At 46.1% G+C, this 26,301-nt stretch overlaps 1 protein-coding gene across 4 annotated transcripts in view; it reads right to left on the bottom strand.

Annotated features, from left to right (window-relative positions):
• PLCB4 (phospholipase C beta 4) overlaps window positions 1-25,489 on the bottom strand; it is a 1,535,154-nt gene extending 1,509,665 nt beyond the window's left edge. For 2 of the 4 annotated variants that reach the window (XM_069608295.1, XM_069608297.1), the window contains exon 1: window positions 25,063-25,489. The gene's annotated coding sequence lies outside the window, so the exon portion shown is untranslated. The remainder of the gene's footprint in view (window positions 1-25,062) is intronic. The other 2 variants (XM_069608296.1, XM_069608298.1) reach the window with 1 other exon arrangement.
• Between the last annotated feature and the right edge of the window lie 812 nt (window positions 25,490-26,301).

Genomic DNA, 26,301 nt, shown 5'->3' with positions numbered 1-26,301 from the left:
CACAATCTCATAGGATGCCAACCAATGTGAAACTTGATGAGGGTTCGACCACCTCCACACCTAAAATAATACAGGAATCAAATATGGAATCCCTATTTTGGGCCGTCATGAGGGAGGGGTAGAAGGTCAATTTGCCCCAGCCCTTGCATTACTAATGAGGCCGCACAGGCAGCGTGAAGTGTGCATCAGCTTCTTGGTTTCTTTTGTGGCTGGATGGCAGGGCTTTAGCAACTGTCCATGACTCTGAATCTCACAGGGCGCCTGGGGCTGCTTGTACTGTCCCCCCTCTGCCTCCCATCCATTTGTTGATTTCTTGTAAAGCCTGCCAGCCCTAAGGGGTGCCCTAGTGCCAGGCCATTCGCACCTCATGACCATGTGACCGCAAGCACGATTCACTGGCGTAAAGCTGCACGTGTCAAAAACCCATCAGTATCCATACCAGCTGGGAGCAGGCTTTTAGATGAGGGCTCTCGTTTTCTTTTCAAAATGGAGAGGTTTCTTATGTCTGTTGACATCTGGAAATATGTATCGTTTCATCAAGTTTGCCAACTTCTCAAATCTTAATGTGCCCTTCCTTGCATTTGAAATTTCAGGTTGTAAAACAATGCAGATGCATTTCTGATGTTGTAATCCCTCTTTTTTACTGCATTGCCTAAGGAAGATATGCATTTCCCCTTGTGGTCATTTTGCCTCTGAAAGCGAGCCATACTTGTTTTGCATAACAGGCTTTTATAAGCTCTCATACACCAGCCGGTTCACTTAAGAACCTCGTTATTATTTTATTCATGTTATTGTTCATTTATAACATGCTTAATACCAGCGAGTGGTTTCTAAGTGCTGGATCGGGATTTGAACCTTTGTGTGCTGTGTTGTCTTGCTGAAACGTGTTGCCCCTTAGCTATTCTTCCTCCCCTCCGTGTTACTACACAAAAACGCCAAACCAATGACATTTTACAACTTTGGTGGTGAGATTCCTTGCCGATCTCTTAAATGTGTGTTGCAGCCAGTCCCTAGGTTCAACAAACGAAGCAATGGCAATCGTGTCTACCCAAGGCGCAATAATTATTTGGCTGGGCCGCTTGATGAATTTGCTTGATATGACAATTTGTATGTATGTCAAACTGTTGTAGGCACTGGTATATAATTTGGAACACTGGATTCCCCACATTATGAAAATTGTGTGATCCTGGGCAAATCACCTTCTCTCTCTGTGCCTCAGTCCACAGTGGCCACCTTAAGATATACTATAAAGTAAAACCAAAAACCTAAAAAAGCATTGGCAAACACATTAACCTTGTCATTGCAAAGGGGGTCTATGAGTATAAGAGGAGTGAGGAGCAGTACGGAGAGAAAGAGGTGAGGAAATGGACGGATGGGTGGAGAGAAGTGAGGGGGAAAGGGGCAGTGATTAGTGATGGAATGAGTGGAGCTTTAATTGCTCTGTTCTGCATGTGGATGATGAGGGAGAGTAAGGTGGTGCAGTGCACAGGGATGGACAAGGATCACCACTAAAACTTTCTCAGAGGAGTTCAGAAGAGACACAAAACCCATTTGCTACCATCTGGATCTAGTAGAAACTATTTGGAAATAGTAAAGTACAACAGGAGCTCTGCCTTCTGAGGCTGGTTATGGCAGAGGTGGCATATCGCAAGTGGCTCCATGGCAGATATGAGTAGCGCCTGCTAGTAAACTTCCAATGAATGTTTAAGAAATGATTCCTACTGTAGCAGATGGGTATTAATAATGGAATTCCCTGGGAAAGAATAATCCCCCATGGGTCTTTCTTGATGACAATTCAGGCGATACAAAGACACCCCTCTTTGAGATACTGGATCCAAGAAGAAAGCGTCAGGAAATAGTTAACTGGAATGTATGCCAGTATACCCTGCTTTCAGGAGAAAAACTTGGCACTACATAGTCTATTTACTGAAATTGTGGCATATGTTAGTCAGCTTTTGCATGATCCATTTGCTTACATACACATTATTTGTCAGGCAGACAAAATAAATTGGCACCCTTTTTATGCACTATCACAAAATTAATGAAGATTACCCCTTCTTTTATTACTACTCCTCACCAGTTTCAACAAACCAATAACAAACACTGTAAAATGTCCAAAGTTACTTTTCCTTCTTTAAACTACAAATCTCCATAGTCTCTGTAGTCCATATTCCTCCATGCTCAGCTATGACCGCATCCTGTCCCTGAGCTCCTCCTCTCTTTACCATGCTCTTAACAGTCACTCCCAAACTCCACATGATGTCCTGCCAACAGAGCGAAGACTTAAAACACTCCAAACTGAAACGTCGATCCTTCTCGACTTCCATCGACTACTGCTCTAGTCTCTCTTTTCAATTGTTCTTCTGCTCCTCTCCTAAGGGTGATACAAGCAGAAAGATCGGAGTGGTGTCCATGTACTGGCATTATCATACAAAACATTATCATTAACCATACATGCATGGGAGGGAAATTAATGCTCGCCTCCTAGTCTTTAATAGAATTAATACTCCCTGCGCAGTTAGCAGGGGTAATATTCATTCTATGACAAGACATAAGGCGAGCATTATGCTTGTTCAAAGCTTCTCCAACACTGTGAATGCTAGACTCTCAGTTGGTTTAAAGTAAAATTCTTTAAAGGTAAGGTCACTATCCCAATCTGCTGCTAGCATAATCTCCCTCAATGACACCCCTGTCGTAAATGCCTTGGAAGCCAGCGCCCCCCGCACTGAGTGTGCTCCGTATCTCCTTAAGTCAATCCCCGCTGCTTGCATAATTTCTTTAACTCATCTAGCAATGGTGGCTGTGGATACGGCGTGAAAAGGTTTTCTACGAGCCATAAGCAATTGAGTGGTACTGACTGCTCTATGCTCTGCCGCCCTGCTGTCATACTCTTTGATGCAGCTTGCTACACACTTCTTGGTCCTATGCAGGAAATATGGATACTGAACGGACGAGGTCCCTGTTTTAGTTCTCCTGACTACTGAGAAAGTGACTCCTTCTGGTCCAAAAGATCTCCTATTTATCTCTAGCGCCTTGACATCTGATACGCGCTTACAAGATACAAGGCATAGAAGCATTGCCAGCTGCCTGACAGCTGCTTAAGCTATGAATATCTATCTGAAGGCCAGTCCTCCAACATGCAGAGAACTGTCATCACGTCCCAGACTGTATTATACCGGGGTTCTGGGGGCACCTTAAATATGGTTCCTCGAATGACCCACACAACTGCAGGGTGTTCCCCTCACAGCACTCCTTCGACCGGCACATGCCCAGCTGTGATTGCTGATCTGTATACTCCTATAGTGTGGAAAGCTCTCCCATCTTGTAATAGCTGTGCTAGGAAGTTTAGGATAACTACTACAGGGGCTGAAATGGGATGAACACCTCTACCTTTGCACCAGCTAGACCACCTGGCCCAAGCCGCGTCGTAGCTCCTTCTAGTGGAAGGGGCCCAGGATTCCGCAATAAGCTCTGCAGCTTGTGTTGAAATGCCTGGCAGCTCCCAACGTCTCTTGATATCCTGCACGCGATGAGCAGGAGTGTCCCTCTCAATCTCAGAGGATGAGACGACACAGCTGGGTCCGTGAACACTTGGTCTCCTTCTGGCAGAACTCTCAGCCGGTCTACTGGCAGCTCCATTAGGGTCGGGAACCATACTTGTGATTTCCACAGTGGTGCGACTAATAGTAGCTTTGCTCTCTCCTTCCGACACTTCGCTAGAACTCTGTCCAGCATCATGAATGGGGGAAAAGCATAATGCGGACTGCCTGTCCATTCTTTCAGGAACACGTCTGTTCCTCTCGCACCCGGATCTAGCCTCCAGCTGAAGTACTCGGCTGTCTGTGCGTTGAGGCGAGATGCAAAGAGGTCTATGTGCAATAGCCCCCATTTCTGATCCGTTGTCTGAAACACTGTTGGATCCAGCCTCCAATCGCTGGAGTCTGTGAGGTAGTGTGACTTCCAATCGTCTACTACACTCAGGGCTCCGGGCAGATACTCCACCGTCACTGACATCTCCGACTGACTGGCGTCTGACTCTATGACTAGGTCTGGTTGATCTCCAAAAATGGCCCGCCCTTTCCAGGCATCCATATTCTTCAACCACCATTCCAGCTCTGTGACTGATTCTTGATCCAAAAGCACTAATTGATGATATCTAAAGCCTGCAAGTGTCTGATCTTCAACCTCTGCAGTGCTCGATAGTGTAAAGGCCCTGGAAATATGGCTTGAATGGAGGCCGCCAACAGACCTGTGATTGTTGCCAGTTCCCTGAGAGAAACCACCTGCTTCTGCAGGCATCCTCAGATTTCTTTTTTGATGTACCGTATCTTCCGAGCCGGGAGCTCTAGTGTGGCTCAACTGGTATCTAGGATAAATCCTAGGAAGTCTAGTCTCTGTGCTGGGGTGGGGTCTGATTTCTCCATGTTCACTAGAAATCCGAGAGACAGGAGCAAATCCTGCAGCCATTTCGTCTGGTAAACCAGAGTCTCTCTGTCTTCGGCCAGCAGCAGCAGGTCATCGAGGTATATGATCAGTCATATGCCTTTTTCCCGTAACGCTGCTGCCACTAGTTTCATCAGCTTGGTAAAGGCCCAGGGTGCTGATGCAAGACGGAAGGGCTTTATCTTGAATTGCCAACACTGCCAACAAAAAGACAGAAACGTTCTGTACTCTTCCGACACTGGGACCGTCAGGTAAGCTTTTTTCAGGTCCAGCCTCATCAGCCAGTCTCCTTCCCTGAGGGAGTCTCAGAGCCGGTGGATGCCCTCCATTTTGAAATGGCGGTAGACTACCCAGCCGTTCAGTTCCTTCAAGTTTATCACTGGTCGGACCTTCTCTTTCCTGTGTACCAGGAACATGTTGCTCACAAAACTAGGTGTCCCCTGGCATCTCTCTATGGCATTCCTTTGAGGGAGCTGCGCCAGCTCGTGATCTAACCAGTTCTGTTCTGTGCATGCTAGGTGCTGCTGCTGTAGTCTGCACACTTGTACTGGCGGCTCTATAAATTCTAGGTGCAGACCTCTCATGGTTTGCAATATCCAAGCATCACTTGAAAGCTTGCGCCAGTTTCCCCAAATGATACCAGTCCCCCCTCCCACCGGAGGGTAATGAACTCTGCTCACCTTGGGTGAATACTTGACCTCTGCCGGTTTCCTCTTCCTCTGTGTCCTCTATAGAAACGTCCCATGGCTGGGAAGAAGGAACTCTGTTGTCTGTTTTCCCAGTATTGTGCTCTGGGCTTAGGGGGTCTTCTACCTCCCTGGTTTCGACCAGCCGCACAACCCCTGGAGCGGCCAATCCTGGCAGAAACTCTATGTGGGAAGATTTTCTGGATGGAAGCCTGGGCTTTCTCTATTGTAGTATATGTGCCAATAAAGCAGCTCATCTCTTTCCCAGAGGTCTCACCAAAAAGGGGGCCTTGTGCCCCTTCTCCTGCTTCATACGAAGCAAGGTCGCTGAGCCTGGGATCAATTTTCAGCAGCAAGCCTCTCCTTCTCTCTGAGGCAATGGTGCAGTTGGCATATCCCAGTAAGCAGGCGGCTCTCTGCGCCCAGCCTGCTAGGGTGTCAGGGTCTACTTCTTCCCCCGTATCACTCGCCCTCTCCGCCACGTCCATTATCTTTGCTAGCGGACCAGCCAAGTCTAGCACTTTCTCCTGGCAACTCTTCCATGACCTGTCGATGCCTTTCCAGGGATCTCTACTGGTCTTTGATACAAAAGTTAGCATCTTGGGGTCTAACTCAGGGGTTTCTGCTACTTTTCATGGAAGGTCTGGTCTGGGGCATTCCGCTCAAAGGCATTGCCTAACTTCCTTGTCCAGGGTCTTCCTCAATCTTACGGTCATGTACTGTGCAACCCTGGGTGATGGTTGCCAGTCTGAAGATCTCAGGTTTCATATGCTGTCTGGATCAAACATGCCCTCCTGGTCCTCCCCCAGGTGTTTCTCCTTGCGGGTTCTCTTTCCCCCGCTGGGCTTGGCCTTCTCGTCCTGAACTGTCTCTTCCTCATTGTAGGAGGACAGGTCACCTCCTGTTTGCTCTTCTTCCGGGCCTGGGTCATCTCCTCCACTAATGCCTTCCCCTGGTGTGGGGGCCGTGAGGCTTGGTACCGCCTGACGCTGCAGGTATGCTTCTCTGAGCTTTGCAAAGGCGTCGGCAACCTCTGGGGTCTGTTCTTTTACCCCATCTGCTGGGCCCTGGGGGTCATGAGAGGCTTTCCTCGTCCAGGCCTGAGTACTCCCCTTAGACCCTGTTTCAGAGGGTTCGGAGGGTGTGCGCTCTGTCTCTATTGTGCTATCTTTGGGTTGGTTGAGCATTGCCTCTAGGGTCTCCAGCCTTTCTTGCAGGGGTCTTACCCCTTGAGCCACATCATCGACTAGAGATTCCCCAGCACCTCCTTGAAGCTGGCAGCTAAATCCAATGACTGCTCCTCTTCACTCCATTCAAATTCGACATTTTGGGAGGCTGCTGTGTGCCTGGGTACCTGATACAGGTGTCTGAGCACGCCCTCTTCTCCAGTCACATGTTCCCAATGATGGACTCAAAGATCCACTCACTGTGATCAGTAGTCACTTTTTTACACACAAAAACAAAATTGTATTAGTGGCTGCACCAGACTTGATCTTGTTTTAATGCCTGTGATGGGCAATATACATCAAAACTGCCCTCAGGTGGGGCAGTCTCCCCTCTGGCTGTGTGGACACGAGAGCTTCTCTGCTCTCAAGCTTGCGCTGCTTAATGTCTGCTTTATTGCAGCGTTTCACGAGTTGTCGGTGTTGTTACGCCCATATTAATATTAATGTCCATCGAGATGGCACTCGGAAACTCCCACGATCTGAGCTACTCTTGTAGCAGGGAGTGATCGCCTGCCGGTTCGGGCTTCTCATTCACTCTGCGTTGCAGTAGAAATGTGACGCGGAAGCTCTGTGCTCTGAGGTCTGGCCCCGCCTACCCAAAGGTGGGGGATGGAGAGCTCTGACATTTCCTCTCCCTCATCAAGGGTTCGAAAGGCTCCATAGTGCCCAGCGAACCTCTGGATTGTCGGTCATGCGGCACAGGGTGGATGCGGCGCGGAGCCAGTATCCATACCAGAATGGTACAGTGATTAACAAAAGCAATTCACACTAAAACATGTGCTCGAAACATATTACACGCGGTCTCCGCTTTTAAAGTTATTTGTGTTAACCCTTAACTGCGTTTTACCTGCTAAAATCTATATTCTTGGCATATTTCCTGCTTTATACATATGTTATTACTAAGCATACATTTGTTATCTGCTAAGCCATTACACTTATGTCAATATATAAGGAGGTGAGAAAAAATGTACTTATCTGCTTGAAGAGCAGTAAAAGAAGAGGAGGAGCTCAGGGACAGCATGTGGTCATAGCTGAGCATGGAGGAATATGCACTACAGAGACTGGCGATCTGTAGCTTAAAGAAGGAAAAGTCACTTTGGACATTTTACAGTGTTTGTTATTGGTTTGTTGAAAATGCTGAGGAGTAGTAATAAAAGAATTTGAAGCATAATGCTCGCCTCCAGTCTTGTCATAGAATGTTCTTGCAATATGTAACATTCACACTTTGTTATATTTAACACGCAGCACACATATGTGTACATCCTTAAATGTGATTCACAATAAAATAATTTGCTCTTGCTATAAAAATAAGTACTCGTCCTGCCAAATGCATTTTATAACAGCTATAACCTTTTACCTATGTGTACTTTATGAGCACCTTTTCAATTGTCTTCCATTGTTAAGTAAATGAGTCTTGCTTGCAGTCTTCAAGTTAAATCTTGCAGGGGTTGTGTATGAAATGCTTATGGAGCGAAAGGCAAACAAACCATAGTTTTTCATGTTTTGATAAAGCGTTGCATATAAATATGTGCAGCTTTTTCAGCTAGTGTTATTTTATAAGAGTACTTCCCTTTTTTTCCTTGGCCCAATGCCAAAACCTATTATGCTGCAGCGAATCCAGTGGAAACTATTTACAAACAACCGACGCACGTGTGCGCCAAGGTTGTATCAACTTCAGGAAGGAGCCTTTATGGAACTTTTCGGAGCAACTGGAACCAACTGACTTCATTTTAGGGACGCTTGGCTACAACACTAAGATCAGACAGATAAAATACTAGACAATCACAGAGACTCCCTCAGATTATGCAGGATTGGGCGGCCTGTACAAAGCAAGTTTTCACTAATGAAGTGCATGGATTTTCAGGGTTTGAAAGGTATCTTTTCTTCCATTCGCAGCTGTCCTTCACGCTATTATAACTGCCTTGGTCCCCTCTGGTTTCACTTCTCAGGCTTTTTCCATGAACCACTTTGTGGAGGGCATGCCAGTATTTATTTCCACCGGATCTTGTGCCACATTACTTTTCTCCCTGGTGTTATCCCTTAGTGGTACATGTGCATATAAACACACAAACACACCTTCCTTAAACTCTGGGCCTCATTAAGAGCCTGGCGGTCTGGAAATAATAGTGCTGCTAGCAGCGTACCGGCACACTTTCCGGACCAACAGACTACAAGTATGCCCGTAGGGGCTGTTGCTCTTGTGCAGGTCTTGCACAGAAGGGGAAAAAGGGAATTGGGTGGGATACTTACCCTTCTAATAAAAAAATGCAAAACCATGTTCATGTATTGGGTGGGTGGACTGACATCCTGTGCATTTTAAATTGATAGCACTTCTTTTCAGAGACCCAAACCTGCAGAATTTTGATGAAACTCATTGTAAACATACTTTGAATTTACACACACTCACATTAGCAACCCACAGCACCATAATTACATGAAATGTGATGAATGAAACAGTTCTCCTAATCCAGCAGTTGTTGGTGTTATTGGGGAAAGCAAAGCTCTTTCAATAATTTGTTATGTCATTTATGTGCAATTTAGAAATGTTTCGCAGAGAGTTTTGATACAGTGGCCGACAAGCGGCAGAATTATGACTAGAATACCTATTGCTATAGAGATTCAATTATGTAAATTGGAGTATGTGTGTGAGAAATAGCAACATGTACAAAGACAGGTTTTTTGTACAAAAGCTGCCTGTGCTTGTGTAATATGGTGGTGACTTCCTCTGCATAAAGCTTGGGCCCACTTTTGCATTGATTTTACTTTAATGAAACAAAATATTGATTCCTAAATTAGCCTGTTTCGTTTCCCCAGAACTGTGGCATGGGATTCTATGAGAAGGGGCATTAAATCAGAGGTGCCCTCCTAGTGAAGAAAACCCACATATAGCAGTTTATATCTGCGACAGTCAGTTGGTTTTGATCTCTGTATTTCCCCCACTTTGCCAGGACAAGCAAACCTTCTCTCATTTCACCAAACAAGCCATGGTCTGGTGTTCACTCAAAGCGGTGTCACAATTTGTCTAAACTTAGGGGAGCTTTGGTGCATTAAGACCACTTTGATGTGAAGAAAACATAACATACATACAAAAAATACACAAAAATTGATTGTATTACTCTTGTTTTGTAAGAGATCGTTATTTCCACGCAATTTGCCCCTGCGCCCTATATTCGAAGATTCCGGCCATTTTGGGTAATTACTCTGGCAGGAATAAAGATCCCACCTGCAGGAACATGACAATAAAATAGGGCAATCCATACTTAATTATGCTGAAGAAGATTACTGTAATTATATAAAATAAAAAACAGAGCCTCTCCAAGTTTCTTTCCCGAGTCTCACAGAAACCTGTGACGTCCCGGACCCTCTCAGCATTCCTGTCACAGAGAATGCCCTGAGAATTACGTGATGTACACAATAGAGCTACTCTGGTTCCCAACCACAAAAATCACGTTTTTGATTTACTCTAGTGGTGAAATGGATGGCACAAGCATCACAAAGGTGTAGTAGTAGGCCTTTGATACATTGTTTTCTTGTTGACGGGAGCTGAAATTGGACACTAGTGATTTTTGTTGGTTCTAGTTAATGTTCCTGGCTTAAATTGCACCGCAAATGATGGGAATGGGACTGGGAATACAAAGTGCAATCTCTTGAGTTAGGAAATGCAGAATGGCATGGGATCATTTACCAAGAGTGCAGGGAAAGATATTGATGGGTCATATGGAAATAAATATCCTGATTGTATAAAGTGATCATATTGAAAAGGCAATGAGTGATCATTACTAGCAGTCCAGCGACGTAGCAGGGAACACTGGGGCAGTGCTTGAGATGTCGTAGGCACTGCCGGTTCCATGTGTTAATTTCGCCATACAAGAATGGTGCTGTTTTTTTGCCGCAATATTACCCCATGGAACCTGCGGGAGACACCCTTTGCTACCCCCATATGTTTTATAAAGGGAACAGGAGACACCCTGCAACCCCCGCGTACATTTCACCCTAATATAAACCCCATCAATAATAGCGCCTATGCCGTTTCCCGATGATTGAAGGAGGTGGACCAGTTAAAGTGCAGTAATGCAATAACACGCTATCTCTGGCGTGTTGCTGATAAACACAAAGGAGGCTCTAGGCATGGCCATAGGATGGCCATGCGACTGTGATCTTCACAGGGTAAAAAGAGCAAACTGTGTGCAATCGGATAGACTGTTCGCATTGCGAGGACACAATGAGAAGATCTATACCCTTCGGTGGAACACAGTGGGATGGCAGCTTCTTTGCTTTCTAAAATAAAGCAGTGCCTCTACCTGAGATTACACCCGCAAGGGGGGCTTCGCTCCATTTGCTTTGCTCTTGGCTGTCCAACACTTGATACTGACAGAACTGGTTCCAGTTTACCCTAATATGCTGTTTTTCTGGAACTGCCTCAAACACCTGTTGAACACTGAGCGTGAGGTCTAATGTTTGCATCAAAGCATTCCAGGGCCATTAACGGGCGGTGTTTTCTTCGTGAAAGGGACAAAATGTGTGTACGTGTCTTTGTCAAACCACATGAAAAACACATTTATGAAAGGTAGTTTCAGTCCATTCTTTCGACATTCAACCACACTCAATGACAATAAACTAGAAAAGAAGGTTGTTTCTGCAACAACTGCAATTCTAATCAACACGTTGCGCACTTCAAGAAAAGTGTCACATAGCCTGTTGTGGATTAAATATACATTGTATGTGTGCACACAGAGCATTGCAAAAAGGATCAGATGCCCTTCTTGGGGCACCCAACCAAAGAGGATTCGTTCTGTAAGCCGCAATGTTGCTTTGCAGTGGCGGAGATTGAAGGAGGTGGACCAGTACTAGGTCACCCCAGAGGCCTTACTGTGGTCCTCATTGCGACACCATCCAATTTCTCACCTATCAGCACACCTGGGGCCAGATTAACAAACCCGACCTGCATCTCATTCATACCTGGGCCCCGTGACATATTACCAAGGAACATGCAGCTTTCAAAGTCCCTGCGACAGAGCGTGAGTGACTCCGTACTCGCGGTGGAGTCAAAGCCTCCACTAGTGTGGGTTCTCCTTGAAGGTCATGGTGCAGGGCGCACGCACACGTGTGGCTCCTGATGCACTGAAAGAAATCCGATGTGTGCAACCACAACTCCATCTTGACGGGCAACTGCAGTGTGTGGCAAATAGGTGCAGTATGCCCCCAGCAGCGGCATCGCTGGCAGGGAGGCCCCACTGGCTCCATCTTGACAAGGGAACTGCAGTGTGTGGCAAATAGATGCAGTATGCCTTCAGCAGCGGCATTGCTGGCAGGGAGGCACCACCGGCTCCATCTTGACAGGGGAACTGCAGTGTGTGGCAAATAGGTGCAGGATGCCTCCAGCAGCAGCATCACTGGCAGGGAGGCACCACCGGCTCCATCCTGACAAGGGAACTGCAGTGTGTGGCAAATAGGTGCAGTATGCCTCCAGCAGCGGCATTGCTGGCAGGGAGGCACCACCGGCTCCATCTTGACAGGGAACTTCAGTGTGTGGCAAATAGGTGCAGGATGCATCCAGCAGCAGCATCACTGGCAGGGAGGCACCACTGGCTCCATCTTGATGGGGAACTGTGGTGTGTGGCAAAGAGGTGCATGATGCGTCCAGCAGCGGCATCGCTGGCAGGGAGGCAAGCAGTGGCATTGCTGGCAGGAAAGGCACCACCGGCTCCATCTTGACAGGGGAACTGCAGTGTGTGGCAAATAGGTGCAGGATGCCTTCAGGAGCGGCATCGCTGGCAGGGTGGCACCACCGGGTCCATCTTGACTGGGGAACTGCAGTGTGTAGCAAATTGGTGCAGCATGCCTCCAGCAGCTGCATCGCTGGCAGGGAGGCACCACCGGCTCCATCTTGACGGGGAAACTGCGGTGTGTGGCAAATAGATGCAGGATGCCTCCAGCAGCGGCATCGCTGGCAGGGAGGCACCACCGGCTCCATCTTGATGGGGAACTGCGGTGTGTGGCAAAGAGGTGCATGATGCGTCCAGCAGCGGCATCGCTGGCAGGGAGGCAAGCAGCAGCATCGCTGGCAGGAAAGACACCACCGGCTCCATCTTGACAGGAGAACTGCAGTGTGTGGCAAATAGGTGCAGGATGCCTCCAGCAGCGGCATCGCTGGCAGGGAGGCACCACCGGCTCCATCTTGACGAGGGAACTGCAGTGTGTAGCAAATAGTTGCAGGGTGCCTCCAGCAGCAGCATCGTTGGCAGTGAGGCACTGCTCAATGTGAAGTCACTCCGGGTGGGGAGTTTGATGATCTTCACACTGCATTGGGTAGCTGCAGCCTTCACGTTCTTCCAGTAGCTGGGACATCTTGGTACCAGTTCGCTCGTGTCTGTGTCGTCAGGTGCAAACGGTGACCAGATGTAACAAGGCTTCTGAAAGGCCCAGGGGTGGAGGCTTCCATCAAAGCTGGTCCTGACAAGTCAAGGAGAGGTAGCACTGGCCTGGTCTCGCCCTGGTGGAAGGGTGCATGTTTTCCACAGAATGTGGCTGTCAAGATGGACTGGAAGTTTGCCGGTCCCAGGCTGCTTCTCTTCTGTTCAGTCTACCGGCCAGATTCCTCTTGTGATTGCAGTTTTTCTTCATAGCAACTGCAGCAGTCCATCCATATTTATGGTGTATAGGGGGTAGTGTAAGAGTCCAAAGCCCCTGTCACATGGTTGCATCCATAGCACAGGGGCAACGGGCTGGTCTTGGAAGCAAGACCACGTGGAGCCATAGAGGTTCGAATCCTGGATCCGCGCTTAGAAACCAAACTCAGGTATTAAAAGAGTTATTAAAAAAAAAAATACATGAATTCTAAAATCTTGATATCCTCCCAATCAGTGGGGGTAGCTACATTACAACTTCACAGACTTCTTCCCAGTGAAATTTTCCAGGTGTGGTCTCAGCCCTGAAAAAGGACATCCTAGACAGATTAGACAGATTGGCCTTATCTGGTCATGAATTCTGAAGACTTGGAGCTCCAGGTCTGGCAGAGCCCCGGCCATAGATGCCTGCAGGACTATGCAGTAGACGTTTACACTTGAATGGCTCGGTGGCTTATCCCAGAGTACAATGAAGTCTTCTTTTGTGGTAATGGCAACAAGGCAGCCACCAACCAGTGGAGCCGTACAGCCAGAATACCATGGTCCAGAGGGACCTGGTGCTACTTCACGTCCCTGCCGAGTCTTAGACTTAGATTTACAGAACCTTTTCCAATGGAATTGCGGCCTTATAAACTGATTTTGTGTATCTGCACAACGCAATATATGCACGCTAGTAATTTCAATGGTGACGCAGTACTTTCCAAGTTTATTGTGACATTGGGCCTCATTATAAGCTTGCCGGTCCGGTAACAACGGTACTGGTAAGCTTGCCGGTACCATTGTTACCTGACCGGCAAACTACGAGGTCTGCTTGCGGGTGCCTTTTCCGGCTGCCAGGTCTGACCTGGCGGACAGACCGGCACCCGCGAGCAGACCATGTCAGATGCACCGGGACCATTCACGGATGGTGCCGGTGCATCCGGCCTTCCCATTCCCATTGAGTCCAATGGCACTCATATGGGAATGGGGACTAATATTTACCGGCGCTCGGGAATGGGCAATTACTGGGTCCGCCGGGGTAATTGCCCATTCCCGGCGCCTGTAAATTCATGACTCCGGCGGCAGGCTACCGCCAGGGTCATAATGAGGCCCCATGTGTCAGTATTATGCCCTCGTGCCGAAGTTATGAAATCTTTCAAAGGGGGAGGAAGGGAGTTTTCCTCGACGATGTGGATTTGTGCCTGTTCCCAAGAGCACAGTATACATTTGTCGGGGATATCGTTTCCAAAGCGTGCTTTTAGGTGCATTCCCGCGCCGCTGTCAGCAGCAGTCTGTAATTGCTTGTCATGGCTGGGTTTATATCAAGGCAGGTGTGGGGAGCTAAAGAGCGGGTGGGCGTGCAAAATGCACTGCATCCATTTCAGGCACAAATCATACGCTCTTGCCGCGTCAAATTATGCGGATTATGTTGTGACATGTATGCATACTGTCATATGTTACTAGACAGACGATCTTCAGGCGGATGGTGGGTAGTCAGCGCTTTCTAAAGACGCGCGCGGGGATCTGAGGAAATGCTGGGACTGCAAGTAGCACACTCTGAAATGGAACCAGGACACCCGTGGGTTCGCGGTGTTATTGCATCGGATTAGGGCGGGAACATTGTGCGGCGTTGGAGCCATCTTCATTCAGTTATAGTTAAACAGGATTCTCAACCCGGCAGACACCTCTCTGTAAATATTGGACCAAGTGCGTAGTGATCATAAGTCACTGTGCCACAGCAGGGCGTATTCTTCCGCGGGTAATCATTCTGCTATGTCTCCCTACTAACACGTCCAACGTCATTTGGTCTCACTCACTTTAGTGAAACTCTGTCAGTTCAATAAAGAACGTTTTATTGGAGGCAACTGATGAGTGCAGTTTCTGGAACCAGTATTTATTTTATTTTGTGTCCATTGTCTACAGTTCTTGGCCTTTAGAACGCGTGTAAAGCGGTTATTTTTTTTCCTTTTACCATCAGGCAGTATCTTATTGGTTGACAGGTAATAACATACGTGTCCCACTGTGGGTGGGCATTACATTGGCATTGTATAGGCAGGCTCTGGGCGTGGTAGGCCAAACTTCAAAGTCACTGATAACGTCTCTAAGCACAACCCTTGTTACACTTTACAATGGGAACGCGCTTTGTAGAGGTAACTTAACTGAACAGACGAGTGCACAGAATGATACCACAAGGTTGGTCATGTGAAAAAAAAACGAGAATGCCGTATCCTCCCCTTCCGGAACCATCTACTCTGAGCGCTAATGCGACCGTGTGACACCTGCTCAAGAAACACAAGTAAATGTGGCAAGAAACAGCAGGGCAGGAATAGTAGCGAGACCCTCCAGGACGAATCTCCAGCAGGGTCAGACTAGGCCATAAAAAAGTGGCCCACAGTTGCACATGGCTATTCATTCCTTTTGGGACACTGTTTGAATAGTACTCAAGGGGGAGTTTTTTTAATAAAACGTGCTGCATATTGTGCATTTTAAAGAATATTTATTCAACAAAACTGGTCAGAACAATTAGCCGCATAGTGAAGTAACTCCTCAACCTGGCCCACATTGGCTCCAAAAGTCGCCCATTTTGTACAACAAAAATGGGCCCGCACCAGCATTTTGTGTTTTTTGGTTCGGTCCTTGGGCCTATTGCCCATGGCACTGGTGACATAGCCTGCCCATGGCCCAGCACCCATCACTTGCGTTGCATCCTCACGTGCACGTGGTGGAGGGGGAGGTCTGTCAATGTATGTTAATTTAAATACTGGGTAAAAGAAGCAGCAGAAGCTCAGTGCAAGAATTGAGGGTGGTACCTGCTGCTTCATCAACGACAAGGCGGAGGAGTGAGCTGTGCGTGTTCAGCAGTGCCTACCCACATGGCTTGGGCATACGCCTGGAGTTGCCTCCAAAATCAGATTGTGTCTCTATTATGTTATGTTATATATGATAATATGTTGCGTTTTGTTATGGAATAATGTTATATGCAATGATGTCATGTTATTTCTTGTAAAAGAAATGCTATGCTGCGTTATGCTACTTATGTGCCTGCGGTGCAGTGTCTTATGGGTTCCATGTCATTTCATCGCCTACCTTTTCATCCCCAGGCTTTTTAACATGCACATTCCATCGAATGTGCTCATCGTTTTTTCATTTTATTTTTTGGGGGGGTACCCCCCGAAACCGGCATCCCACACTTATTATTTGCCATTGCCCACCCGCCCAAACAAACCCTTATCTGCCCTTTCCCACCCCCCCTAAAAAAATCAATGAGCACATTCGATGGAATGTGCACTTTGAAAAGCCTGGGGACGAAAAGGCAGGCGATGAAAGGATGTCGTACCGTCTTATGTGTTATGTTATGATTTGTTATGGTATAATATATTAAGTTTTATGCTGTGTAATGTTATGATATGAAATGCCATGATATAGTGTATTGTTATGATATTCTATGAAGTTATATTGTATGTAATGTTGTGATATGTATTCTTTGAGGTCATTTGTTATGGTGTGGTTGTGTAATGTCACGATATGGTATGGATTTCATGCGTGTTATGTTATTCTGTGATATGTTATACGTTTTGTTATGCTATACAATGGCAACATAGTATACTGTTGATTATGGTATTATGCTAAATTATGGTTTGTTATATGTCTTACATTAGGATGTTATGATCCTACTAATGTTACGAGAGGTTAGGCTATGTTTTGATGAGCCATCACTGTCTGTGTTAGCATATCATTGAATGTGCTACCTGTAAACTAGAAGCTACTTTACTAGCACCTTGGCAGGGCTTAAAGATGTGGCATTTGAGATGAGCGGTTAAGCCACGTTGCAGGAATAAGACTCGTTTACCAACATGTTGCCGTTCTGCACCCTTCTAGAAAGTTAGTGAGAATGTGTTGAGTCGGACCTGATCTACCGAGATTGCACAATATACAAACACAGCATAACTCATTATACAACCAAAAGAAATGGAGGAAACTGTTTCCTTAAGTTCAAGTTGTTCCTGGTAAGTTACATGGGCCCTCTGTCATCAAAAATGGCCATAAGCCAAAGTCAGAGAGAGATAGAGAGAGCAGATTGTGCGTTTATGTCCCAGTTTAAGTACATCTACATAGAACGAGAAACCCCTACTACCAATGGTGGTTGGGGTTAAATACTAGTATGCACAAATATTCGTTGCACTGTGGGACCATATGTATAATAGCTTATTTATGAAACATTAATGGGTATGGGTATCCCTGCCAGATATCCCTTGAAGTACTCCAGGTATGGTGATCTAAAAAACTGATACTGTAAAAAAAATGCATTAATTTACTTAGGTCAAACACAAGAAAAAACAAACTAACAAATGGGGTACGTGATGTTTACAACATATAACCAGAAGGTTCTAGATCAACCACAGTTAATGTAAATTTACAAAATGTAAATTTCCATTGAGGGATTTTCTTAGCACAATGCTTTGTACAAAATCATATTATTGCATAGAAGTAAATGGAGTATCCACAAAGTGTAATGCACAAAAACAGTGAAAATAAATACTTTCCATGAGTTTATAAAACAATTACATAAATAAACAACTTCATCTGTAAATCTCCTAATTTCGAGATTTCTCTACTGAAAAATTGTGTTCACCTAGGTTAGAGTCTGTCTATAATGACGATATCAATGTCGTGAACTCTATTTTCCCACGGTTGGTCTGCCGACGTGTTGGTAACATCAAGAAAGAGATCTTTTGCAGGAATGTCTCGATAGATTCCGGCAGAACCCTGATCTGGTAAGTATCAGCAAGACATTTTATTCCAGTTTAAGTACTTGCTGCTGCTCGAGGCATCCTGCATCTATTTGCAACACACTGCAGCTCCCCCATCAAGATGAAGCCGGTGGTGCCTCCCTGCCAGTGATGCTGCTGCTGGAGGCATGCTGCACCTATTTGCCACACACTGCAGTTCCTCCATCAAGATAGAACCAGTGGTGCCTCCCTGCCAGTGACACCACTGCTGGAGGCACCCTGTACCTATTTGCTATACACTGCAGTTCCCCTGTCAAGATGTAGACGGTGATGCCACCCTGCCAGCGATGCCGCTCCTGGAGGCATCCTGCACCTATTTGCCACACACTGCAGTTTAAGTACAACCCATGTGCCAGTGACCTGAAGTCATTACCATGAGGGAGCTCTTGCTTTGTTTTGTGGAAGATGGCGATAAGCAGCCTATAACACCCCCCCCCCACCCTCGCTCTTGCTCTACGATTGCAATACATAATGGAATAATTCTGAGGTTCCCTCTTTCGTTTGCGAATAGGACCTTCCAACTGCAGGTGATAAATATTCACAGGTCAGCACTGCAAAGCTTGGGGAGCTTGAAGATGTGTGGATAAGCAAAAGGCCAATTGGGGAGACTTTTAGACCACAACAATAAGACCTCTTGGTGCCTTCCTGATTGAATGCTTATAGCAGGCAATCCTCTGCAGTTGGAAATGTCCAGGTATGCCAAATTCATATGGAAATATTGAAAAGTTGAAAAGAATGTGGCGTTCACTGCACGGTCTCATTATATAAACTGTAATTCTCTTGTCCCGTGATTGGAGGTTACTTTCCGAGGAGGAGCCTTTAGACCCCTCCATGAAGAGTCCAAAGCAGCACTTGATGGTTTCGGTAAAAAGAAGTATCTGCTTTTTTTCTTAGAAGTATCTGCTGCAGGGAATCTTTTCTTCACAAAGCATACTGATGCACGCATTATTTTCAGTATCCTTGCATTTGAGTTATTTCAGCCCCTCGGACCATGTAGAACACAAGTATTGTTTAGTGTTACATATCAGGGTGCTCATATTCTATGATTGTAGACCATCAGAGACAACAACATCATCTTTTCCAAAATGGGTCTCACACCACCCATCACCCATGGCAACGATGCCTCATCGCTACGACATATCGGAAACCCGGGCGACACAATGCTATAAGGCTGACAAAGTACCCCAAGGCCATACCATTTGCAGGAGTGTGCTATACAAATTCTAGTAACACAGGATACTTTTTTTATTTTTGTATTCATGCATTTAGTTATAAAAAAAACGTTTGAATCATATTGTTATAGACAACATATTAAAACTTAAAATTAATTTATACAATTCACAAAGTATATAATTATACCAAAATTAAAATTCAATATATTCTGTAACCACTTCTACAATAAAAGTGTCACTTCCTATCATAGCCAGCAGACAGTCTTCCTATGATTGATAGCCTTCCATGTCTTTTATCAACCCATATATCCATATTAGAATGGCATTCCACATCTGAGAACTCCACGGTTATTCTCTTTAACCTAAATAATGTCCTATTTAAATGGGTATTTGTTACCATTAGGTACCATCTACAAAAATGCTTTGTTTGTATCTAAATTATGTACAAATTCACCCAAAAAGGAAATATATACAGCCGCCAGAATTGTACAACTCGTCATCACGTGTCTATCTGATTCTGTTACTTCCTTTATTTTACACAGCCTACATCCCCTGTGATCAGGTGTAAGTCCTTTCCTGGGGCCAATTACCACAAGATTAGGCAGTTTGTTAAAACGCAATAACAATATGAATCTACGAAACTCTGGAGAGGGAGATGGATCCTGATACAGTCGGGGCTGTAAATACGTCACCTGACATTCCAAATAGCCTTTATAGGTTTATAGCTTTTTAAATGTTCGTGGTTCCCACTCCAGTCCTATTCTTTGATCTTTCAACGGGAAAACGCTTTCACTAGAAGGGGTAAATCTAAACCCAGATTCGGGGACCACCCGATCGTACTAAAGATGTTTTGGTTCACCTTTGGTGGCCCGCCATTCTTTTCCTTCATATTACTTCCTAACAGGGCCAGTAGCGGACACTTGTGGGATTGTAATGCCTTTAATAACATTATACCTCTTCTTTATAGGAATTGTCCTTCTAACAAAATCAGTCCTAATTCTAGCCTGAGGGCTTCTATCGGAACACACTGCGGGAGTCCAATATTCACCTCCAGATCTTCCCTTTGATACTTTTCATCTAGCTTGTTGTATCCTCCATATAAGTACCATCAAGCCCAGAGAATATTGATGACATTATACTTTGCTTATGAATTCATATGACTCCGCGCATGTTGAAACCGGCCATCTTTACTGCAAAGCTTTTCAACAACCCAGCCAGGGGTATTGCATTATTTAACTTAGCTGAAATTAGCTCCATATCATTTTTGCTTTTATTTATGTCCAAACCCAAATACTTATATGCAGTTACTTGCTCGATGCAACCTTCTTTTAAAACTACGCGTGGAGCCAGTTTATGCCCCTTCCTTACTCTCAGAAATGTAGTCATGTCGGAATGTATATGCTGATCATTCTCTTTAAAGTAGCAACTTAGCTCATTTGTGGTTCTTATAAGACCTACCAATGTGTGGTCTATCAAGAGCACATCATCGGCATAAGATAGCCACATCACCCTATTTCCCCCTATGCAAGGACAAAAGTTCCTAACCCTTCATTACCCGCTCAGCTAATTGGCCCGGTGCAGGTTAACACATCCAAGTTGTAATCCTTTTGCCGGACGGATCTCTGTTGTGATGGCTCCCTTGGTGTCCAACCGAAGCTGAACCCGTGTATTCTCATGGAATGGAACATAGGACACCCCGTCCGATGCCAGATTACTCTCCAGAAATGTGGCAAAGCAGCTTTTCACGATGTCCAATGACATTCAAGGTCAAATGTTGGACATTCTTATTGAAGCAGAAATTGAGAATGCCTTCAAAGCAACATCTTGGAGAGTTGCAATACAATAGTCTAATATGAGGGTGACCTATATTCTCCCACAAAAGATACCAGATGAATTCAAGTGAAGCCAAATGGGTGGAGATTGGGAATGTATGACTAGCCTGGGGCTTTGTGCAGGCAGAACCGGAAAGGCACTAGATGGTATTTATTCACAGCCATAGACCCGGCAACGATCATTGCTTTTCCCTTTACTTTGCCCGCGCACCCCGCTGTCTATCCAGCCGATGTGGGCTATTGACATAGAAGACTAACTACAATAGGCTACAACACTTCTAAAAGAAAACATGCTATGCTTACGTTGCTGCTGAGTCCCCGACATGTGGTTTTAAAGCAACATGTAAAGAGACACATGTAAAGAGACACAAGTTGAGAATATGTAGGTAGCTCTGATGAGGAGTGAGAATTACTTCTCTCAGGTGATGCAACCCAGATCACGAGCACATGAGTGTGCAGGCTTAAGGCGCGCACCTGTAATGCCATTGGGGGGCTTGGGTAGCCAACATGTTTATTATCTGGCGGTGCAAAAGCTCATGGCTTGGCGGACTACTCTGGTCCAAGATGATCTGTGATACGGCCCACAACAAGCAACCAATGCTCATCCGTGGACTTGCACACTGCACCCGAGGCAGATTTTAAATATTTGATTGGCTGCACAATACCCAGAGAACTAAATTAGAATGGAAAACACACAAACGCCAACGCAAAAAAGGCTACACATACAATTCTAAAGAAGCGACGCCACTCCAGGCAATTTTTTTATTTTTATTTTTTTAAAGGGACGATGCGCACAGCCCTGTTTTTTGTAAACACCTTTCATTAAGTAATTGCCTGGGAGCCTGGGGCCCCTTTAGAAGTCTAGCAGCGGAGCTGGTGGGCTGCTGCATCTGTGCTCTGCTATTCCTCCAACCCTTGCTCTAGACCTGTGCTCGACGAACATGTATTTCTATTCTGACTACCTTCGCTTGAATAAAAAAAATGTTTGACTGAGTCTTGGGCCCCCCTAGATAAGTCGCCGCACCCAACCCTAGCCCACCCTCTCGCACCTCTAGCCCAGAGTTTGAAGGCGACTGTTGTAAACTGATGAGGGAATCGTACATCATAAGATCCTCATAAGAGTTGCAGCACAGCCCAGAACTACTCACAACACATTGGGACACTGCAAAGGAAAGGTTCCATTCAGATGGAAGCACCTGGAACAACTGCCTTGTTCTCAATGTAGCGTTTATTTTATTTTTTATTTTTTTATTTGTTACATTTATTACTCGCCCAAACCCGCTGTTATCGTGGCGAAATTAGAGGCATGTTATCAATTATTATACAGTGTTGCAGTTACAGTCAAGAAGTCAAACAAACATTTTGATACAGAGTTACAGTTACATTCAAATAATGACTTTCTTATACTATGTTGCAATCAGTCAATACTATAGTCGCGGTTCGTTTAACCCATTGGTTACTGGTCTTAAGGTAACCTTTGGGCACACCAGTGGGTCATGGGAGCAGCATTTGGTGTTTCAGTTCAAATGCAACCGAGGTAAGCCAGGCCGTTCTGGTGCTGAAGTGGAATGGGTTGCCATGCATGTGCCGCTCGGCTTAAGACTGAAGCAAAGTCAGAGCTGGAGCCTAAGTAGGGTCTACAGGTTTGCAGCCGGCGGTGAAAGGGGGTATTGGATGGGGCTGGCTATACTTCTCAACCATCCTTTTCTATGTACACCCTTGTACGTATGTTTTGAAAGGGTTTCACAGAACGCCGCCTGAAAAATAGGAACATTCATGTGCAGCAAAGAAGGAGTGAATGCACAACCTCTTTCCAAACATGCCTTTCCAATATTTCAATAGAAGGCACTTGTTGACCAGCAGTTATGATATGATAGGTTATTTATAACGCGCTTAATACCCAGAGGTTTCTAATCGCGGACCCGGGGATCAAACCTGTGTTGCTCCGCGTCGTCTTGCTTCCAAGGCGAGCACATTGCCGCTGAGCTTTCCCCTGAAACCAGTTGTTGCCAAAACATCTGCCTCACGATGTTAAAGTTACATCTATAAGAAAAGATAATTCAAAATGCAATGACACTGGGAGGATCTCCATGAAGTGGAAGGCATGACTTGTTGGTCTTGAGTTACGTCCAACTTCGTCGGCTTATGGGGACTGTCAATCATCTCAGAGACAGCCAGGCATTGGTCAGCTCGCATTTGGGTCATCCGCAGTGACTGTAGGATCAATGCATATCACTCCTGCTTAAAGAATATTTTCTGCAAGTGATGTGGTTTAGTGTTGTTGAATTTGGAGTCTGGAGACCATGGTTTAATCCTGGCTTTCACCACAGGATCAAGCATTGTGTGATTCTGGTCAAATGACTGTATTCCCTTGTGCCTCAAATTGTAAGTAGACACGATTCAATGTAAACATGTCAAATAAACAACGTTACAGTGTGCTGCCTAGCACTTCCCATCACAACCTGGTTTCTGTTGCACACACACAACACCGCACAGCACACAGTAGACTGTTTTATACCAAGTATCCCCCCTTTCCACGTGCTCCTGATGCAGAGAATATTCCAGCTTGGGTCCTCGTCATGTAAAATAAATTCAGTGCCAAGTGGCCACGCAGAGGTAGAACCGCGCTATATCCGGACCCAGTAAGAGCAGCTGCTTATCCGGGCATGTTCGCCCAGACATTGTTTACAATACAAGCTGTTACAAGACGTAAAAACACAAGTGGTCTAGTGGGACATTGCTGGGGGAAGTGGGTGCTAAGCCTGGGCTGACCCCGAGCTGAGATGTGTGACACGGGATGAGCCATCTCACCTCTCAGTGAATTTTAGGGAGGTCTAGAAATAGCTGAATACCAGGGTTCAGTGCTATACAAACACGAAAGACTATTGATAGCACTGCTCAGTCTGGAAGCGCCTAGAAGTGATTCATTGTCTGTGTTGTCGCTGTGCTCTACAGGTCTACTCACTCACAAAAGACAAAGAGCCAATTAAAAATGGTTGGCCGTTCCTAGACAAGGCTGTGACACCATAGTTCATAGACTCATAGGTGCAGAGGAACTTGCGTATTGGTATTGAGTACCATGGTAGCAGCACCATGTACATAAAAAGCAGACAGTGCTGCCAGGCTGCAAAACACACAGCACCAAAACAAATGACAGGTAGGTCTGAACAGGTAGGTCTGAACTACCTCTGGGACTAATGTGCACCATTTTTAAATGTTTCTAAAAAATAAAGTTCAATATCAAGGGGAATTCTTAAGCAAGCCAAAGGCGCCCAGAAGCCGGATAAGAAAAGCAGCCACGCAGGAAGGAGCACATTACCAAGAAACCAACTGGGCACAATCCGCACTGATTCTCTTTCCTTGTTTGGGGATTGTACACCTTGCTTTTAAATTTGCATTATACGACTAACCCATGGCCATAATATGAAACTGACTACAGTCTCCAGTGTGTCTTTTTAAAGAGAGAGTGAGTGAGAGTGAGTGAGTGCGTGCGTGCGTGCGTGTGTGTGGTCCTTCAAATGGGAACCCGCATGGCCGCTGCATTTGGTATTTGGATCAAAATTGAATGTGGAAAGGTCATGCCCATTACTGTATATGCATGTGTCACAACAGCCTTGCAGATATGGCTAACCACAGGCACGCGAGTCTGCAAAATATGGCACAGGTGCATCTCCACTGGCACTAACCAAAGTCCTTATGCCGAGAGCACACCAGCTACCACACACTGAAAAGCAACTCAAATGCAGCGCGGGTTCCTACGTCATTATTTAATTTACGAGTAATGATTTTTTTCTGTTTGGCCGTTGGCCGACACATCTGTCCATCCATGCATCGATCTGTCCAAAATAAAAGCACCCACCCAAGCCCACCGACCCAATCAATCCACCCGCCCGTCCGCCTGCTTTATTACTGCATTCGTGTTTAGAAATGTACGCGCACACCTGCACACGCTCATTAAAACATATGGTAAAACGGGCTGCATTCTGTGCACGCTTACAGCCCGTTGTATTGTGTGATATAAAGTCAAGGTGTAAGAAAGTACTCTGTCCGTGCCACGCGCCGCTTACCACACTGCCACCCCTAGCATCAGTACACTGGATACTGCAGCGGCGGTGCACAGCGCACACACTACAACTTACTAGCGAGGCTGGCTTCAATGAAAGAACAGGTAAACCCGGATGGTGGTGGCGCTCCGCATCCTATTTATACAAACCACTGCCCTGGAAATCATTACATGAGTCACTGCACTGCCAAGGAGAAATTCTATGTTGCAGACACGAAAACATAAACAAAGAAAACTAAACCAACCTCTTCTCTCGTGACTGATTATAGGGAGCAACGTGGAGCCTCGGCAGAGAGAGCTCCACCTGCAGCCGGCAATGCAGTCCAGTCCACAGCCAGGCGCTCGCTCTCCCAGGGCAGGCTCCGCTCGGCGCCTCACAGTGACAGTAAGATGTGCCAGACAAAGGGACAGGAGGCAGAAGCCAGGATGAGAACAGGGGCGGACAGAGTGCGTCCCTTGACCCCCGCGGCTCTGCGTGGCACGGGCTATGAGGAGCCGGGGTTATGCACAATGCGGGCTCCCCGTGAGGCTCGGGTTCTCCCTGCACACACTGCGCATGTTGCAGCACAGTGATATTCACGGGAGCGGCTGCTTGTGCTCCCGTCAAAGATCATTATGTGGCGCATGCGCTCGCACCACAGGCGCGCGCGTGCTGCTGTGTGCCAGAGCTCCCTGTGTAGCGTCTGCAGGGCATGGAATGCGCGTGTCCGCACAGCAGCGCACAGGGGGAGGCCCGTTGTCGTCTGGGCAGGGAGGGGCGAGAGGGGGATTAGGGACAACGCAAGCACGACAGAAAGAAGACATAAGAAACAGGTACCGTAGAACGTGGAGAGAAAACTCCAAAACGACACGCAGGAGAGGGGAGCAAAAAGGCAAAACGGAAGAGAGAGAGATGCTGTAAGAGGAAATCATGGGAAAGAAATTAAGCAGAGCGAAAGCGTTAGGGAATGAACCCTTTATTTCTCAAGGGAGGCGGGAGAAAATTAGGAGAAAAGCGGAAAATGATGACGGGTCAGACTGATAAGGAGAGCCATAGTAATGACACGAGAATGCAACGAAGAGAACAAATGAAAGGAGACGAGAACTGAAGCAAATAAGAACGTCAAAGGATAATAGAAATGAGAAAATGCAGAGCGGACTTTGCATTGAATCTGTAAACAGACATGACATTGTCTGGTAACATCACCTGTTATCGCCAGTGCAAGGAAGTGGCCAACACTAATGTTATTATTAGGTACTAACAGCATTGCTGGTGTTGACACCTGTGGCCTAATTCATAGATTCTTTTGCGTGCTGAAAAGTGACTTTCCTCACTATTCAGTGCGCAAACCTCCATTTACCGATTCATGGATCGGACTTTGCGTGTATTTTCTGGACTTTCTGTGGGTCCATCACGTCTTTGCGTGCAGTTGAGAGCTTTCTGCGGCACTCCACACAAAGTGTGGGATGGGCCAACACGAAGAAATAAATAGTTGGCGGAACAT

The sequence above is a fragment of the Ambystoma mexicanum genome, chromosome 4q, assembly GCF_040938575.1.
Source record: "Ambystoma mexicanum isolate Mex_15411 chromosome 4q, UKY_AmexF1_1, whole genome shotgun sequence".
Taxonomy (NCBI): Eukaryota; Metazoa; Chordata; class Amphibia; order Caudata; family Ambystomatidae; genus Ambystoma; species Ambystoma mexicanum.
The sequence above is the reverse complement of the archived record's forward strand: the minus strand, read 5'-3'. Positions and strand labels throughout refer to the sequence as shown.